The sequence below is a fragment of the Humulus lupulus genome, chromosome 4, assembly GCF_963169125.1.
Source record: "Humulus lupulus chromosome 4, drHumLupu1.1, whole genome shotgun sequence".
Classification (NCBI taxonomy): domain Eukaryota; kingdom Viridiplantae; phylum Streptophyta; class Magnoliopsida; order Rosales; family Cannabaceae; genus Humulus; species Humulus lupulus.
Window position 1 is genome coordinate 229,543,832 of NC_084796.1, and position 19,539 is coordinate 229,563,370.

The 19,539-nt window shown below is 32.5% G+C and overlaps 1 pseudogene; it reads right to left on the reverse strand.

The window, feature by feature from the left end:
* Positions 1–2,198: 2,198 nt before the first annotated feature.
* LOC133832971 (uncharacterized protein At3g49055-like) lies at positions 2,199–8,471 on the reverse strand (annotated as a pseudogene).
* Positions 8,472–19,539: the final 11,068 nt, after the last annotated feature.

Below are 19,539 nucleotides of genomic sequence, written 5' to 3' on the forward strand. Positions count from 1 at the left end.
ACAAAGAAAGCTCAGGCATCATTTTGGATTTATTCTTTCTTCTTTTCCTAAACTTTATTTTATTAATTTCTGAGTTGGATTCTAAATCTGAATATTATGGGCTGTTTTGATTGTGAATTAATGTCTATGAACTCATCCATGAACTAATTTTTAGGTGGCTTGAATTGTTGATGAACCCTATATTATAATCTATAAATTTCTTGCACTTTATTCTAGTAAAATCTCCTTTGTTCATTCAAGTGTGCTTATATTAATTTCTTGTTGTTGTTTGGCCAGCAATGGCAAGTTATTTAATTATGTTTAATGCTGGAAAGATTAAATGTAATGAGAAAAACTTGGATGACACAAGTCATAATCTAGGTTAGGTTATGTTAGTAAGTAACATAGGGTATGTTATTTGCCTTGTGTAACTTTTGAGAATTAAACTTTGATTTCCATTCTTAAATCTGATTTTGCATAGGAATATGTTTAATTAGGTAGAAGAATTAATGTCATAAAATTTGGGAAAGTTTTATGAGTGTTTAAATTAATTCTTGTTAACCTGGGAGTTTTGCTAGAATATTGCTGCAGCAATCTGTCCGCAAGTTGTTCATGATAAATAATATAGGGGAATTCAATAATTCAAGTCCATTTTGCAATCCATATATTTCTCTCGATTTTCTTGTTCAGTTCAGTTTTTAATTTCAGTATTTCCATTTTATTTTAATATTTTGCTTAGCCTACAAACAACCCACTTGATTTTTAATTTTCTAAAATTGTTTAGTAATTGTTTTGCTTATTTTTTTAATTTGCAATCCCCGTGGAGACGATTTACTTATCATTATATTACTTGTGTGATTACGTGCACTTGCGTATTTAAAATCAAATATTAAATTGATCACAACAATGGTTATGCCTTAGGTCAAGCTCATTATGTTGAGAAAATGAAGGGAGAGCGGTGGCTCAACTAGTGTTGGAAAAACATACAGAGTATGAAGGGAGTAAGCATGGTGGGCCCATCGTTTAGAACAATAAAAAAAATTTATCACTCATATAAACAGTTTATATGAACTAGAAAACATCTAGACAGAAAACATTAACATACAATATTATTAATCATGCAACATATATATAAATATATAATATATTTATATATAACATATAAGCACATAATATTTAAGAACATAGGCATTTACTTCTTGAAGCCTATCAAGTGTCCTTGATTCTTTTCGTATATTTATCGATCTTCCTATCCAATGCTTTGAGCACTCAAACCACGATCTTCCGAAGTGTTCTCTACACCTCAAGATGTGTGTGGGCACATAGAGAACATCGGTTTGCAATTTAGGAATCACAAGTATTTCTCAACACATGAGAACTCGGATTATGGTCTGAGAATGGTTAGAATAAAGAAGAAGAAGACAATCTTTTTGTCTGACAAAAATTCAAAAACATATTCTGAATTGTTTCTCTGACTTCTGTTTTCTTCTTATTATTCTATATCATATATATAGAAATTATTCTATTGCCTTATTATTCCTAATAATAATATCATAATCACTACAAGAAAAAGCTTCATTAATAGCATTGCATTTGGACATTATTAAAAAAAGGCTATTAAAATGTTACATAATCTATACAACACACTGTTCATTTAATTGGCGGGAGTAATATTTCATTGGCGCTTATTGTTTTTCTTTTTTTGTTTGTCAAAGCAGCTTAATTGAACAAGGAAAAGACAAAGAAAAACCCATTTCCCCTCCCTCATTCCCGTCTCTCTCTCTCTTCCCACGTTACCCGTCTCTCCCATTTTCTCCATTTTCACTCCATATCATAATCCATCTCACTCTCAGAGGAACCCAGACGAACTCGCCCCTCCCACCCACTCACTGTGAATCTCTCTCTCAGAGGAACCCAGACAAACCCAGTGCCTCTCCCACTCGCTCACTGTAAATCACTCTCAGAGGAACCCAGACGAACCCAGCGCCGACGAACCCAGTGCCTCTCCCACCCGCTCACTGTGAATCTCTCTCAGAGGAACCCAGACGAACCCAGCGCCTCTCCCACCCACATCTCGGTTCTCTCAGTCAGCACAGCCAAGGGTCTCTCTCGGTTCTCTCAGTCGGTGCCTCTCCCGTCCGATCACTCTCTCTCAGTTAATCAAGCAGCTCTGAAGTACACCTCTACCCAGCAAGTAAGTGCATGCATTTTTGTTTCTTCTAATTGTATACATTAAACTCATTTTTAAAAACAATTCTCTGTCTTTCCTCTAACTCCTTGATGTATAACTTGTTTTCTTCAATAATTTGAGCTTGTTTCTCTGTAAGACTCTGCAATCGGTGTCTGACCTGGGCATAGTGTTGATGTTAAGTAATAGAAAACACCAAAAAGAAACTCCAACGGGCATAGAAAGATGTGAACAGATAGAATTGTTTTTAAAAATGTTGTAGTTTTCTCTTTAGTAATTGAATGGTAAAGGGTATACCTGGATTCTTCCAAAGATCGCCTCAACTTAGTTATCTCAAGCCATAAATTCTTTGTGGTATTTTTAATCCACATAAAAGAAACAAGAAGTCTTAACTATATAAAAGTTAATGTTAATATAGTTAAGGTGGTTAAGTTAGTTAATAGTCTCGGGTTAGATTAGTCTTTTGCTCTCTATTTAAACCGAGGGTTAGAACTCTTTGGAGTACAGAGTATGATGAGTTAGTGAGATTGATTCATACTGAATCATAGCTAAGGAGATTAAAGTCTGAACAAGAATCACTTTTCTTGTTCTCAAGTGTTTTGAGAGGCAAAAGTTTTCCCGAGAGTATTTTTTTGTATTTGTTCATGATCATGGTGTTTTGATCATTGAGAGATTGAGCTGCTGTAATCAAGAGTTGTATACACATTGTATCAAGATCAATAAAGGGGAGAAACTGGAAGTAGGAACTACCATTTGGCCGAACCAGTATAAAACTGTTTGTGTTTCTTGCTTTATTTTCTTTTCTGTTTTGCTGAGATAATTGCTGTAGCAATACTTTAGCATTCGACTGTTTGATTGGTATTTCTGTGTTCTTGTGCATCAGTTTTAATTATTGCTAACATTTAGCATTAGTTTGTAGTTGTGCTTGCTGTTTAGTTGTGTTAGCAGGAATTACCACATTCTTCATTATCCTCTCCACAGTTGATGCCTAATAAGAAAATTTCAAAATGACAGTAATTAGATAGTTTTAACATTTGTCCGATTCTCAAAGGTCAATCATCTAGTTCCAGTTTCAGGCTAATAATGAAATTGGTGTTGGCCATTCTTAATCAACTAAAGGTAGGTAATCTTAGTACAGACATACCAGGCTTTTATTCGTGGAGAGGATAGAAAATTTACAACCTTATATCACTAACAAGCTCAACTAGGCACCACAACGCACAGGTCAAGTAATTTCTATAAAATTTGAAATGAACCCACAGCTAAAATTCCCAATCACTAGAAGAGCCACACCCTTATACCTCATCAAAATCCTGGAAACTTCTATATATTTTCAACAACCCCACTATCTTAATTACATATATGTCTAGATCTCCAATCCACCTAAAATTTAAAAAGTAAAAATTCACCTATTTTCTACGTCAGAGTATGAGTTTACATACAAATAAGTAAATCATCCTGTCAGAATTTCGAAATCAAGTCCAAATTTTAGACCCAATAAAATAAATTCTGAACCAAAATTCTCTCTGGTATGATTTGGTGAGACAGACTATGGGGAATGGGGAGCCATATCTATATAAATTTTATTAACTACCCAATTAAGTCAATTGTAGAATACAAACCAAAAATCAGCAAAATCTAATAGATACGAATAAAAACAGTTACGAAATATTGCATCCTCTTCACACTCACTGCTATCTGACTTGGTTCCTGAAAAACTCTCTAGTGATTGCTCAGTGTTCCCACTTCCCATCATAAACCCAAAACCAACTCTCTGCAAACCTCGCTCCGCAATCTGCAAAAGGGCAACTCTCTTCTGCTCGCTATTCACCTTCAACCTCTTCTCCACAGCTTCCTTCTCCAACAAGGCTGCTCTCAGCAAATTGTTGGTATCTCTATTCTCCTCTGTCAAACTCACCACACTATTCTCCAACTCCCTCTTCTCCTTCTTCCTCAATTATTTGTACTCATTCACCTTCTCTTCAGCCTCAGAAGCAAGTCTTGTAACTACCAATAGCTCTTCAGTCAATTCCAATTCCAAACGCATTGAATCACTCTTTTCTATTGTAACGTCCTATGTTTTTGGGTACCTTTAAACGACTCGGGTCGGGATTTTTCCCCTGGGTTAAGAATATTATTTTAAATAATATTATATTTTGTTTGTAAGTATTCCATGAGTTATTGCTAGCCAAAATATGAATTTTGTGATTTTAAAAGTCAAGATAAGACTTTCGGTCCTGGACCGACACAAAAACCCTGATCGGGTAAAAATCTCGGAAAATAAAACGAAAAATCATGGCAATTATATTTTGGGCATAAAATACATTCATAAAAGTTAAAGTTTGGTCAAAAATAATAAACCTAAAAGAAAATGGAAATTTTAAGGCATTTTGTGCTAAATGCCTAATTTTGCCGAAATGGGGAATTTTATTCCATGAATGGACCTTAGGTTAAATTTTATTATGTGATTAATTAAATTAAATGAGAGAGACATTTAATTTAATTAATTAATGTTAAGTTTGGTAATTAAAACTTAATAAGAGTGAAAAAGGTGTCAAAAGTCAATTTGGACTTTTCTTCTTATGAAACATTTATTAACCCTTAAAAAAAAAAAAAAAAAAAAAAAATGAAATGATCATATATGGCAAAGGGTGGCCGGCCATGTGGTCTTTTAGAGTTGTGTGAACCCACTTTTATAAGATTTAAATCCCATTTAATTAAAGGTTAGGGATAAAAGCAAGTGGGCAAAACACTTGAGTGTTTTTAGGGTAAATTAGATAGTATATATCTCTTCCATCCCTCCCCAACCGACCACACCACTCTCTCACATTCAATCATCTGATTTTTGAAGACCTCTCAAAGTGTTCTCTCCATTTTTCAAGCCCAAGAACACCAAGGAAACTTTGAGGCTAAGTCTTGGTCTAGGAAGTATTTTCCCTAAGGTAAACTTTCACTAATCTAGGTTTTTGTAAAGTTTTAAGCATAGAGTTTCAAATAGCTAATTGACTATGTTGTTGGGGGAAGTTTGTTAGGGTTTTTGAAAGGTTTTGAAGGAGTCAAAGCTTATAGGAAGGTCCAAACCTTAAGCAAGAACACCAAAGAGGTAAAAAGTTTACTTTTGATGAGTTTGTTGTAGGGTTTTTAGTTTTAAGCATTTTTTTGTATATCTAATGCTTAGAGTTTCTTGTTGATGATGTAATAAGGTTATGGTAGTTGTTTAATAATTTTTATGATGCATGTGTATTGATTTTTGAAAATGGGAACCAAAACCCCCAAGGGTTTTGTAGGATACCCTAAAACAAAACATGTTTTAAGCTGTGACTTCCAAGGGGTCAAGCAGCCACTGTATATTGTTTTTGTAAAATTAAATTGTACTGTTATGTTTTTGAGATTGAGTACATAAAATTGAGCTTTTGAAACACTAAAAAATGTTTAGAAATGAGTAAGTTATGCTATTTCAAAGTTTAGGTAAAAAACTGTTTTTTCGTATTCTCATTTTCGGAACCAAGTTTAGACAGCCACTGTATAGGGCAAATGAACCCAGTTTTTTCTAAAATTTTGTGGACACATTTCTGGCATAACCTATTAGTCCACTGTAAAATTTGGTAAGAAAATATTAAACGGTTTGAAAGTTATTAGCTGTCAAAGTTTGGAAAAAATAAGGACTTGAAAATAAGGTAATTTTTACCTCATTGTTGGAAAATGATTTCACCAATCAAAAATGCTCATTTTGACCTAAGATTTTACAAAGACCTAAATGGCATAACAAAAATGGAATTGGGAAATTTTGGTAACAATTGGGTAAGTAAATTTCAAGATATGAACTAACGAAGTATGTAGTTAAAAATGTGAAAAATAGGTTTTTCACACTTAGTGTAAAAATGATATTTTGGAACATAAGGTAAAAAAGTAAAATTTTGTTTATTTCAAGATATAAAATGGTAAGTCTTGAAATCATATTTTCACTAAAATTTACCCTTTGAGTTTAAATGAATTATTTTTATTAAAGAGTTTTTATTCTTTCTAAAAATAAGAGATTTAATTTATTAATAGTTAATAAATTAAAAGAGGGTTTAAAACCCTATATTTTGAGAAAATAATTAAATGAATGATTTTTCTAGTAAGTAAAATTGATTAATTTCTTTTAGAAAATTAATTAGTCAATATGAGAAATTTATAACGGTTTTCCTAATTAAGACAAATTAGGCAATTTTCTTAAAACGGTTTTTAGATATTAAAACCTTAAGAAAAATAAAAGGAAAATTTAAAGAGTTTATTTTCTTTAAAAATAATTAAGGAATTTATTTGTATTTTCTGGATATAATACCGGCTAAAATCTTACATATTTTAACCGACTAGTCGAAAGTGCGGGTTAATAGCGATACCTTGAAAGAGTAAGATTTTTAGCGGGTTGTGGGGAAATACCATTGTGATACCCGAGCCTAGGTATCGAGACCTTAGGATAGGTCTCCCCGAGACTTAGGGTTTAGTCTCGAATATTTTGTATAACTTTCCTTAATAGGTTTAAAACCCAAATAAGGATTATAAATCCTTACAAATGACTTTTATTAAAATGACCAAACTGCCCAAAATAATAATAACGAATTATTAGTGCCATAATTAATCCGAGTATACTGTATGGATAACTACAGTATTGGCTAAGCGTAACTGGACTGAACGTTGGAGGGTGAAAACTTGCTGAGCGCTAAGGACTCCAAGTAAGTCAACTTATATTGTATGGCTGCAACATGAAATGATTATTGTCTTGTATGTTAGTATAGGGATACATGCACATATATAGGCTGTCATAGAAAGTTGCTTAGAGACGTTAGTCTAGTGAGTGCTGATTTAGAAAATATGAACGGTAGAAGTCTGTCATATCCTAGACGGTTGATCCCCGTCACACTGCTTGATTTTATTTATGTCCGGTTCATTACCGCGACGAGTGGCCATGAGATGAGGATAAGCTGGTTAAACCTAGGGGCGCCAAGATAAATGGGACCTAGGGGCCCTCATGCTTACTTAATCATTGGACGGTTAGAATCCGAGCAAGTGCTCTGATAAGTTATTCCCGGATAGCAGCCGTGAATATTGGCCATTCCGTGAGAGTGCCTAGAGATACTAGGGGTTGCCAAGATAGAGTGAGGTTGAACACCCTAGGGGCAGCTGCTCACCAGCACCACTGATTAACATAGAAGTCTCCGTAAAACCGTGTAAATTGGATTACGCTCTTGGATAAGTAGCGATGCCCTAGGTAACACGATAGTTACCCTTGATGAGAATATTTATTGGCTAGATCTTAGTGTGGAGACTCGGTTCTCTTTTACAGATTAGCAATTATGTTGGAGGGCGCGTTACGCATGAATTGTTAGAAATTGTCGAGCGTTGGTCTCGAATTATGTTGTGATATAATATATCTGCTTGCTCTGGGATTTTCTGAGTGCAGGGATATAATTGTTGATAAGATATAGTTGTGATATAATATATCTGCTTGTTCTGGGATTTTTCTGAGTGCAGGATTTTTATCTAGATATGAATTAATTTATCCTTGGTTATCAGGCATGACCATAAGTTTGCCAGGACGCTTTAGCGTTCTTGAAATTGATTGTGTAGGGTCCGGATCCCTATTTCTCTATCTGCTTTGTTTGAAAGTTGATCTTACTAAGCGTTTTCGCTTACCTAGTTGTTTCATGTTGTAGGTAAGGGCAAGGGCAGGGCAGAGCAGTGAGCGCTGGAGTCTTCCTTGCAAATGTACATGTGGACCGACCTTTTGGGAAGCCTTTTTATTTTTGGAAATATTGTGTAATTTTCCTAAACTAGGCTCACTCTAATCTTTATAAAACATGTTTGTTACTAAATGTTAAGTATGGCCATACGACTTTTTAAAAAGTTTTTTTTTTCTATGGGTTTTTGAGACATTTTGTTAAATGAAAACATTTATATTTCCGCATTATCGAGTCTTGAAAATCCGGGTCGTTACATCTATGCCTTTAATGAACTTGACATCATCATCATCATCAGTTTTTTCTACAGCCACATTTTTTATGATCCTTTCCAAGCTCACATTTGCTGATGAAAGAGACTCCAAGCATTTAGACAAAATCTCATTGCTTTGCTCTCTCTTCATTTCCATGTCTTCAATTCTCTCCCTGAAAATTTCAACTTCCTTTTCAAGTTTTTTCCAATTGTGCCCTAATGATTTGTCTCCCAAGCATCTTTTGAGTTGGCTTTGCTCAAAAAAAGAAGAAAAATTGGCCTCTTTTACTTGTCGATCTTCAACCCAAATACAGTGCTTGCTCTTCATACTCTTTTTTTTTTCCCCTGAATTCTTAGGAAAAAAGAAAAGGAAAAACGGAAAGGAAAGAAAGAAAGAAAGAAAACTTCACCCCCTAAATTCTCTTCATTGGTTCTCCGCATTTCATCTCTATCAGGTATCTAATGTTACTCTTTAATTTCCATATCTATGTTTTGATTAATCTAATTTATGTATATCAGCATTTGGGTTTTCAAGAAATTTTAATAATGTACTGAGCTGAGATTCTCGTAGGTGAAATGAAATTAAGTCAATTTTTGGTGGAGTTGGTTTCTTAGAGGTTTCTCTCGTGATGAAATGATGGGATTATTTATTTGTTCTCAATTATTTTTTATCAAATAGACAATTTCTGGGCTGTTGAAAAATATTTTACTTGTTTTTTGTTCTTTTGATTTTGATTTATACATTTATAAGCCAATACTTTGTATGTAAACTAACTAAAACAATATTGGCATATTATCTACTTTCTTATATGAGTTTGCTCTATTTTTGTCATATACTCTATGATGAGTTCTATTTAATATCCAAATATAAAGGTAAAGTGAGCTATTTCATTCTACTTGGAGTGAATTATATGGTACTAATTAAAGAAAACAAATCAAAACTATGATTGGATTCAGAAAACTTAAAGTTGTACTTCCATCTTAAAGTTATCTACCAACTTTGATACAAGAACACTTGATGGGCACTAAATTGTTTCTCTGTCTCTTTACTGTTTTCTGGCTGGAATTGAATTCTGGGTTGATTAGTCTGGATTTTATTGCTGTTTTTTTCTCTGAATTACTGGGTTAGCAATTGTTTGAAGCAGGAAGATCTTATCAGTTTTGCTATGTTATCAAGATTGGCACATGGTCCTCGTAAAGCAATCATATCCTATAAGGGATATGTTATTAATGGGCAGCGATTTCATACTAAGGATGCAGAGAGAACGACACAAAATAGTGGTGTTTATATGGAAGCAACAACGATGTGTAGATCTAGTGCTAAAGATGATGCACAATTGGCTGATGTTGTAGGATATTATGGGTTAATTAATCAGATTATACTCTTGGACTATTACAGTTTTCATATCCCTTTATTTAGGTGCAATTGGGCACATGTTGGCAAGGGTGTAAAGAAGGTTGATTGGTATACTCTTGTAAACCTACACCAAGGACAAAAAGAGTTTATTAGAGAACCATTCATACTTGCTTCACAAGCTAAACAGATATTTTACGCAAGGGAGAATGAAAATTCAAATTGGTATATTGTGTTAAAGGCTCCACCAAGAGGACACTACGAATCAGAAATATATGATGACCAACATGATGAGAATCCGATTGCTCAAAGTTAAAAAGTACAACATTTTCTTATTAATCATAAAATGTATAGTCATTACTTTTTTATGATTTTTTTTTATTATTGTACTTATTAAGTTTCTTGAACTGCTTTAAAAATTGTTTCCTTAACTTGAGCATTGTGATTGTCATATTTAAAATACATGTTTTTGTATGATGCAAATTTAGTGCATATTTCAAATTACTTTTAACTAAATCTCTTAATCTCTTAATCTTATACATGTACAATATGGAGACTAGAAAAAAGAAGCAGGATGGAAGTTTAGTCAATGAAAAGGATGGAGGTTTAGTCAATGAAAAGGAGGTTGGATCACCTTCAACTCAAGTTCACTTGCAACCTGGTGCTTTGAAAGCAATTGTGGCAGAAAAGAGGAGGCAATTAGCAGCTAAGTTTGGAAAGTTGGCAGAGAAGAAGAAATCGAAGCTTCGTTTTGCATCCTCTACTAAAGTTGTAATGGATTCACCACCTGCATCTAAAAGATCTTATGAAGCAGCGTTTGGTATAAATCCAACAAATGAGGATGACAACGAAGATGAAAACATGTCCCCACAACGAGCAACTGCGTTAGGTAGAACCCAAGCAACATCTCCACTCCACAACCTGAACAAAACAAGAAGATCTCTGCGCCATTTTGTTGACAATGATTTTGAAGATGATTTTAACACTCCACAAAAGAATTCAGAAACTATGATGAACGAGTCACCCAAGTCTAGGTTGATTAGGCCATCAACCAAAGGTTCTCCTGCTGCTAATACAAGGTCCTCCCATCGCCAATCTATTGCTCATGAAGAAGATGTGCCTCTCAATAATAATCAGGAAGAATTTCTAGTTAACTCTACAGAGCATGTCACTCAAAACAAAAGAAAAAGAGGCCCAACAAAGCTGAAAGGTATTGCTCTCCAACCTGATGGTCGTATTACTGTAAGGTTTAATGCAAGAGGGCAAGCTGTAGGGGAAGGCTTGGTTAGTCTTTCATCATTTATAGGTCCTCTTGTAAGGGAACTTGTACCATACACAATAGCTGATTGGCGAAAGGTTCCAAAATCAATGAAAGATATTTTGTGGTCAACAATCCAGGTTCTAAACTTATATTTATTCATGTGTTAAAAGATAAAAATTTTAGGTGAATACTCATAAATTAATATTTAATGTGAATGCAGACAAGGTATAAGGTGGACAAAGATTGGGAACGAGACTGGTGTATGAAAGTAATGGGAGACCTGTGGAGATCTTCCAAGTCCAGGCTAGTTACTAAGCTGAACGAGCTACCAAATGAACAAGAACGACTAAAATTAAAGCCTGATAATATCAAATCAGAAACTGAATGGAGAGTATTTGTGCGTGAAAAAACCAGTAAACAATTTCAGGTAACCAAAATTTCGATATATGTATTATATAGATTCTGCTTATTACAAATAAATTGGGTACCATACTTATTTCAGTTTGGTTTATTATCAGGAGAAAGATTGAGAAAAAAAAAACACTCATTGCTTACTTAGCTGTTACATCTCTGATATTGATGAATTATAGTTTTAATGCTTTTGGTATCTATAATCATGGTGTTCACTATAAACAGTAGCAGGTTTAATTTTCATTAAAGTTGTATTTAGCAAAAGAAGTTCATTATTCTTTTGCACTTGCTGCTAAGGTTGTTTATAGTACACATTAAGTTATGCTTTCCCTTGTATTTAAAAATTGAATTGAGTATATATATATAAATGTATATATTTGAGCAATAGTTACACTGTCATTTAAAACTTGAACTGAATATATATATTCTATTTAATATATATAGAAAATTTTGAGTGCATAAATAGAATAAACAATAAGAAGACATATTCTATTTCCACCCTTAAGGAGACTGAATGGAGTGTTTGGGAAGGGGGCAGGATTTTGTTGGTATAATAAATATAATGAGGTCAGTCAAGTCAGGTTATGCATTACTTGAGGGCATAAATATAATTTTTCGTTGGTTAACTCATTTTTTGCCTTTAGAAGTAGGAAAACGACTGGCCTATATTATGGTAGAGAGTTTGCCTGTTAGCTGTACATGTAGAGACTACTAGCTGTACGCATTATTGATGGAAAAGATTGCATGACATTGCTAAAGGGTCAATATAGAGATCTTGGGTTTATAGTTTAAGATGTCATAGTTTGATGTATTTTGTATTTTTGCTCAATCATATTTATCAATTTGGTAATGCAATACAATCAATCAGTAAAAATAATCATATTCAGGAACTTAATTGTTATATTTTATAATTTAGGAACTAATTTACTAAATCAAATAGTTTAAGAGGCTGTTATGCTAATTTTTTAATTTTTGAACTTGTTACACTCGATGAAAATATTGTTAGGAATGAATTTGATGTAAAAGTATAACAGACAAAATACCCTTAAACTGAATGGAGAGACTTTGTATAATTATGAAACCTTGGTTTCTTCTAATGGGGTGTTTGAGCTAGAATTCTTCAGTTCTGGTGATTCAAGCAATGAGTACATAGGAATCTGGTTTAAGAATGATAAGGACAAGAAGGCAGTTTGGGTTGCAAAAAGAGCAAGTCAACCAAGGGTGTAGTTTCTTTTGTCATGGCTTAGTCCTGATGATCCAGATAAAAGTTCTTTTTTTAAGGCTTTCACAGAGAAAACAAAACCCAGTTCAATATCTGGTTAGGTGAAAATGTTTATCAAGAGATAAGTAAGATATTTTTTTCTTGGTGTTATGGAGTATATAATATTCTTATTCTAGAACAATGCATTATGCTATATCAGTCAATTAAAACTATTTCAGGTCTGATCAAATTAAGGCGGTAGAAATCCTTAGTAGTTTCTGCATAATCTTAGCAACATTAGATTGTCTTGGCTTGATATGCACATATGAAAGTTAAACTCTATTGGCCTCAAGAGCTGCATTGAGACTACAATTATGGTTAGTTTTTAGAATATCTTTATGCTCTAAATTTGAACTCTTGCAACCACAAACAAATTTCAGATTCCAAATTTACAATTGGCTTAATTGTATTCAAATTATGTGAGCAGTTGCTGCCCTGTTTTCATGAAACTTTTGTACTTTAAATGATTTATTTTTTTCCAATTCTCTTCTTGAAAATGTGTTTCTAAATTTATTTGACAAAGCTATTCAAGAGACACTATTATCACCATTCACAGTCCACCAACCATCCCATCCCTGTTCAGGAGGAGTTGTAATGTGTTTACTATTTCATTGCTAGAATACTGGTTCTGTATGTTTCTTTTACTGCTGGAGTGTTTACTGTTGGAGTGTTTATTACATACTCTTTTCTTTTCTGCCATAGTTACTATTTTATTGTTGAAAAACTATTATGTGTACTGTGTTTACTGTTTTATTGCTAGAATACTGGTTTAGTTTTTTTGTTTTACTGTTGGAGTGTTTGGTATTATATATGTTCAATCGCTGGTTCATTTCTTATTTATTTTAGGCGATTAGCAATAAGTTTAAAGAGATGAGGAAGAAACAACTCCCACATACATGCAGCAGGAGAGGATATGCTCGAACAATGGATGACATGGTAAAAATTTAATAAATATTTTTGGTAGCTAAACATAAGAAAATATATGTTCTCTTTCTGAAAAATGTACTTGGAAACAGAGTAGGGAAAGTTCAAAACCTGTAACAAGAGTTCAAGCTTTCTTAAAGACACACACAAAGAAGAATGGTGAACCTGTGAATGCTCAAGCTGCTGAAGTTATTGTAAGTAATTTACCCTTTGTTTGTAGAAACATATGTATTTGTATGTACATAGACTTATTTAACAGTCAACTTGAAATGATTTATAGGAGAAGCTACAAGTTCTTGCAAATGAAAAACCAGATTCATGCACAACACAGAATACTGTACAAGATGCTCTCACTATCATATTTGGTCCTGACAAGAATGGTAGATCATTAGCTAATGGGAGGGGAGTAACTAATACAAAGCTAGCTATTCTAAGAGCAAGAGATGACCATATTTCACAATTGGAATCAAGTCAATGTGAGATGAAGAATAAAATGTCTGAGATGATGAATCTTATTAATACTATTGCAAAAAGTGTAAACATTCAGGTAAATTAAATTAATTGACTTCTGTTTATTTTACTCTATTCATTGAAAATTATAAATGACTAAATTATTCTCAAACTTGTAGGGGTTTACTCAACCAAGTGAAGCGGAGTCACACATGCCTTCTCCTATGGTAACTACAATTTTAATTACTACCTATCATTTCACTTTTAATTTTTTAAGTATCAATATTATCTATAAATAAATATATGTTTTATCATGTAACAGAGTGTTAATAATCTGAAGTTCACTCCTGAAAACAATGCTTGCAATTTACTTGATTGGAATGGAAGTGGAGAAATTGTTGCAGAAGGTCGATGGTCTTCTAGTGATCCTTTATGTGAGGTGCATCATCTTCGTCTTGGGCCTAATGCAATGAGAGTTTGGGTTGATGTTGCTAAGAAACCTACTGCATATTTATGGAGACCAACATCACATATGAGTACAATTGAAGAAGCGGTTGGTTGCACTGTTGCTTGGCCTTCTAATAAAGTTACAATGAGGTAAAATTTCATGCAACTTAAAAATTATTTATAAATAGTACAACAAATCAGCTGTAGTAACTAATTATATCATCAAAATATATAGGAAATGAACATAATGGATGAAATTCAATTGTTTCTTGGTAGATATCTTTGGTACGTATCTTTGCATAAAATTAACTAATGAATGAACATGTGTTTTCAACTATTTTGGCTACATTTGTTTTCTTAATTTTATATATTTTTCACTCTTACAGGTGCACAACTCATGAATGAAGTGTAATATTTTGGAGGGACGCCCATGATCAACAAATTATGAATCAGTTTGTTTTAAAACTTTTGCTTATGTACTTTGTCTTGCAATATACTCGTACTTTTGGGATATTGATATTTTAGCTTTATGTAGCGAACATATTAAGAATATTTGAATTTATGTTAAGGTATAATTTTTAATGTGTTATATGTTTATCATTTGTTGCAATTATTCATATGTTAAAAGATAAAAAAATATAAAAGTTTTTGTTATGCCATGAAATTGTTCATATGACAATTAATAAATGTTAGGAAAATGATTAATGATTACAATTTTAAAAACGCTATTAAAAGTAAGGATGATTACAAACAAAAAATGCTATGTCTGATTACTAATTACATTTTCAAAATGCTATTACATATCTTTACAAAACGTTTGAAAAATGCTATTAAAAGTAAGGATAATTACAAACATAAAACGCTACGACTGATAACTAATTACATTCTTAAAACGCTATTGTATATCTTTACATAACAATTTAAAAACGCGATTCACATTAAGTACGACTACAAACACAAAACGCTACGACTTATAATTAATTGCATTTTAAAAACGCTATTGAATATCTTCACATAACGTTTTAAAAACGCTATTAAAAGTAAGTATTTTCAATTTAACATAATCAATGACTACATACATAAAACGCTATGACTGACATATAATTATATTTTTAAAACGCTATTATATATCTTTCAATAGCATTTTTACATCACAATTTAAAAACGCTATGAAAAGGTCCAGACCTTTAATAACATGGGATAATATAGCGTTTGTAGTAACGCTATCGTTTGTTAAAGACAGCGTTTTAAAAACGCTATGGAATGCAGTTTTTCTTGTAGTGAATGATGATAGGAATTGATTTTGGTAAATATCTAACTTACCAAATTTGAAAAAACTATTTTCAAATTACTAATTAATTAAATAAAATAAAAACAACACTAATACAATATCAGTGTAGTGGTACACGCATGGCACAGTCAAGAACTGTTTTTTCCCTTTTCACAGATATTTCATTTTTCTTTTCTTTTATTTATTTAACTAAAATCAATCTTCCACAAAGTAAGGTATTTATATTTTTAAGGAAAAGATGACAACCATATTTCAAAATTTAAATTTTAAATTCAAAATTCAAATTGATGATCATCATTATCATCATCTTTTAAAATTCAATAAACCAAAAACGATTTTTGACTTACCAATTTTATTTTCTCCCACTCAAATAAAATAATTAATTTACTTACATATATGAACTTTGAAAATCATATATTTAAATTAATAAATATATTTTGAAAATTAATAATTAATTATTCAACGTCAATTATCATATAATTGCATACTTGACCATAAGAATAAAATTCTTCTCAAATTCTCAAATTACAGTTTTACCCTTTTATCAACTCTTATCTTGATATGGTGTTGATAGAGCCACCCTGGGGACCTATGAACCTATAATATCAAGCTCCAATAAATATTAGATTATTAATCAAAGCTCTTTGATTAAATAATCATATTTATTAATCTCCTGATTACTCCACTATAAATATGAAATTGAACTCTTGATAATTATAAACATATATTTATTGAGTACTTTATTAAAGAATAAAGTGCCCATTGATATAATCATTACATGCAACATTAATCCTCTATTAATGGTCCATAATTAAAAGGTAGAGTACCATTGACTTTATTAGTGAAGGTTGTGTCACAACAACTCGACGTGAGTGCTCATAAAATTTTCTGTTACAAAAGTCAACTCAATAGGGAACCATTATTCAATCTACAAGAATGTATAGATTTCATATCTCTTAAACTACGTCCCCAGCCATATATATCATTGGGTCCCCAGAACAATTGTTCTTAGCCTGATCATTCTGAAAGACCTTAATGCATGAATCAAATGATCTAATGACATATATAGGAGTTCATGGCAACCTTAGGATTAAGATCATCATGGATATGATTATTGTTTGATGTGTTTGATTAATACTATGAAGCAGTGTTTAATTAAGTATTAACAAATCACATCTAGTCGAGTTCTATGTATCATTATATATAAAGTACATTCACTAATGTGTCCTACTACACTAGTGGCCCAGATCTAGGTCACTTGTATTCATAATACTAGTGAACCGTACTAGCAATAATTAATCTAAAGATTCCATAACTTTATTTTACTGCGAACTGTTGAAAGTTTATTATCTTAGTCTCGATCCTCTCATACCAATATGATATTAAGACCAAAAAGATAAACTTTGGAATTTTCGATATTCACTTAATATTATCAATATAATATCAGACATAATCTATATATATATAATAATTCAATTCAATTATTTATTTCATTAAAACATTTGTCAGCTACAATTGTTGTAAGGGCACTATTCACAACAACTAGAGTATGCAAGTGCAATTAAGAGTTTGATGTAGTAAACTAAGCAGGTTTACTAGAAACCTAAGTATCTTACATTGGAAGGTCGTGGAAAGAGTATTTGGTTACCTTAAAAGGACCAAAGAGTTATGCCTCCAGTGTTCTATGTTTCCTAAGATACTTGAGGGATATTCCGACGCAAGTTGGATATCTGACGTAGAAGATAATCTCTGCACAACTGGTTGGGTGCTTACTCTTGGTGATGGTGCAGTTTCTTGGGGAACTAGGAAACAAACATGTATATGTTACTCAACCAAGGAGTTCGAGGTTGCAGCTATAGTGGCAACCGATAGAGAGGCCGAGTTACTAAGAGGTCTCATGTTGGAGATACCGAAAACCATGGTTGATGTATTGATGATTTCAATACATTGTGATAATTAAGCCACTTTGATTAGAGCTTACAACAAGATATATAATTGGAAGTCTGGACATATAATTCTAAGACATGACTATGTGAGGGAATTGATTGATAAGAGTATCATATCAGTTTCATATGTGAAATCTTGTGAGAAGTTAGCGGAACCATTTACCAAACCTCTTGGGAGAGATTTGGCGAGTTCCACAAATAGAGGGATGGGACTAAAACTTCTTGACAAATAGATTCCCCAATGATGGCAACCCAACTCAAAACTTGTTACATCAAGTAGAGTTCAATGGTAAGAACAAGTTGTTGATAAGATAATAGTTTCAACATTAACAACTTAAAAGCCCCATCAAGGATGAGTTAATGTTGGTCTCTACCTAGCATGAGGGTTAAGCCATAGGCTTCTAATGAAATTCAGTTGAAGAGAAACAATCATCTCTAAAGGTAGCAAAGATACTGTAAGAATTTCACCTATGTGAACCTAGAGATAGTGTCACCTCTCAAGAGAGTATGAGTTTTCTCTCCAGATGGTTCATGAATGGATCAAGCACAAGACCATTAAAAGTGCTAAGTGTAAAAAGTGGGAAATACATGAGTAATCAGATAAAGACATTTGAGAAATTACCAGTTTTTATCACTAGGAATGTTGGGTTCAATCTTTAAAGAATACCTTACTATTTCTGTAGAAGCTTTGTAGTGTTTTCACTAAGATAAAGTTCAAACCCAAAATGTACTTTATTTTATGCACTAATATCGTTTGGCTAGAGAATTGACAATGTATTTAACCTAATGAGGGAATGTTATCGTTGGTTAAATACATGGTGAAATTGGTTAGGCACGAAGAGGTGCAAAACCATAAGTCAAGTGAGAGTTGACTTTTAGTGTAGGCATTTATAAATCATCTTTTTGGGTCCAGAGTATTTTTTTGGAGACAAGTTTTGGAGGGACAATTAAGTGGCATCTGCGATGTGTTGCCTGGGCTATCCGTACGTGTCTATAACGTGTTTTTTGCTCCAAAATTAAAATTAAAATGCTCTAATTGTTAGTTTTTGATCATGTGATTGACAATGCAACGTAAGCATGGGATAATATTTCAATGCAATAATAAAAATTATTAAAGCATGGGATCGAATCACTCCATGAACCATAACTTGAATGGGATATTTCTCATGCGACATGAATATGAATAAAATGGAGAATTATAAATACATTTTCTAGTTGTAGAACACATGTAGATCAACTAGTGTCTTAGCCTCATCTTTCATACTATGGTTTGCACAAAGAGAATGATGTCGGTGGATGTCTATGCTATTTGGTAGGATACTCAAGAACACATTTTTGAATCTCAACAAATGAGAGAGTGTTCTTCTCACAATACAGAGAGAACAAAGTTCTCTATTTTTCTCTCTTGGCAAAATAACGTTACATGCATGTGATGTCTTTTTTCTCATGTTGTTATATTATATTAATATAACAATCAAAAGAAGAACTAGCCCTAATCTCATTGGGCCTACGCGTGGGCCACAATCCATTTGGACTGTGGTTGGCGCCAACTACAGGGCTTTGGGCCATATGGTATTTTAACTCTATAAAATGCTATTTGTTGGGCCTTTATCATAATATTTTATGTAGTATACAATTATACCACGAAAAAAATATGATTAAATTAATTTTCAATAAAAATTAATTTCCCATAATTATCAATATAATTTTATTTGCCATTAAATATTATTTCACAAATAATATTTATTTGTGAAATTAAAGATAATACTTTATTATTTTTAATTATTTCCATTTAATACCAAAATCCTACTTCTGTATTATCGAGCTAGTACAGGGACAATATGGACCCATAGTTCTAAGCTCCAATAATTTAATTAATTTCAGTAACTCTTAGTTCCATTAATTAATTTATTAAATATGAATTATTCCACTAGAAATTCATAGTTGAACTCTCAAAACTATAGTCATATTATTAGAAGCTATAACTATAAAGTCGTCCATTAATTTAGTCATTGCATGATCTATGACCCTCTGCTAGTTGTTCATAATTA